The following is a 1032-nucleotide window of genomic DNA, read 5'->3' as shown; positions in this document are numbered from 1 at the left end:
CTAATAAACATGCTAATGCATGTGACTTGACCTGTTGATAACTTTTAGTTCTACAGAATAGATTCCCAGGAGTGGAATCTCTAGTTGTATGTATTTTTAATTAATAGAAATTGCCAGGTTGCTGTCCTAAAAGGCTGAAACCCCTCACATCTTCACTAGTAATGCATGTGTGTACTCTTTGGTCTGCATCCCCTCTAGTGCTGGCTACTAGAGATCTTTGTTTTTGTTAGTGCAATACATGTAAAGTTACGTTTTATCATTCCTTTAATAGCATTCCCCAGAACATAAGTGATGTTGCGCATCTTTTCATACATTTCCTGGCCATTCAGCTTTGCTCTTAGGTTGCTTGCATACTCATCTTCTCATCTTTCTTGCCCATTTTCCTATTGTCTTTTTCTTGTTAGTTTATAAGAGATCTTTGTGCATTTCAGTTGTGGCGGAACATTCTGAAGAGGCTTCTCTTCCAAGCCAACATGGTTGAATCAAAGGCTTCTCTCTAGCCCTCTGTACTATAGGGAAGGTTGAAAGGAGCTCAGCAGAGCTAGGCAGACTGGTGGGACTGGCAGCCAACACTGCTGGTCACCCTTTAGATAGCAAGTCTTCACAGAAGATTGTGTTGAGTCAGATTGCACTGTGTGGAGGACTGAGAAGGTGAGGCAGTTCTGTACCATGCTGCCGTCCACTGGTGAAGACCTCCGAGAGTGAAGAGTGCCAGGGCAGAGGATGTCCCTCTGCTGCCCTCAGAGGGACGGCGCTGTGCTGGCCCACATTTGTGGTGCTGCTTCTCCATGGCTCAGATGAGACTTTCCACTAAGTCTCAAGGATTGTTGTTGTTAGTTGCCATTGAGTTAGTTCCAACTCGTGGTGACCTTATGTATAACAGAATGAAACACTGCCCTGTCCTGACCACCCTAACAGTCGTTCATTGCTGCAGACACAGTGTCCATCCATCTTATTGAGGGTTTCTCTCATTTTTGCTGACCCTCTCCTTCTCCAGTTGTTGTAGGAAAACAAGGACCTTACCCCATGTTG

The 1032-nt window shown here is 44.8% G+C and overlaps 1 non-coding gene across 1 annotated transcript; it reads left to right on the top strand.

Annotated features, from left to right (window-relative positions):
- Positions 1-636: 636 nt before the first annotated feature.
- Positions 637-773, top strand: LOC122150224. The gene has a single exon (XR_006163549.1). It is a non-coding gene; the product is annotated as a small nucleolar RNA SNORA47 (small nucleolar RNA).
- Positions 774-1032: the final 259 nt, after the last annotated feature.

This window comes from Orycteropus afer, unplaced genomic scaffold (genome assembly GCF_000298275.1).
Source record: "Orycteropus afer afer isolate SDZICR_OR568_19922 unplaced genomic scaffold, OryAfe1.0 scaffold00107, whole genome shotgun sequence".
Taxonomy (NCBI): domain Eukaryota; kingdom Metazoa; phylum Chordata; class Mammalia; order Tubulidentata; family Orycteropodidae; genus Orycteropus; species Orycteropus afer.
This window is presented reverse-complemented; position numbering and strand designations above follow the sequence as displayed.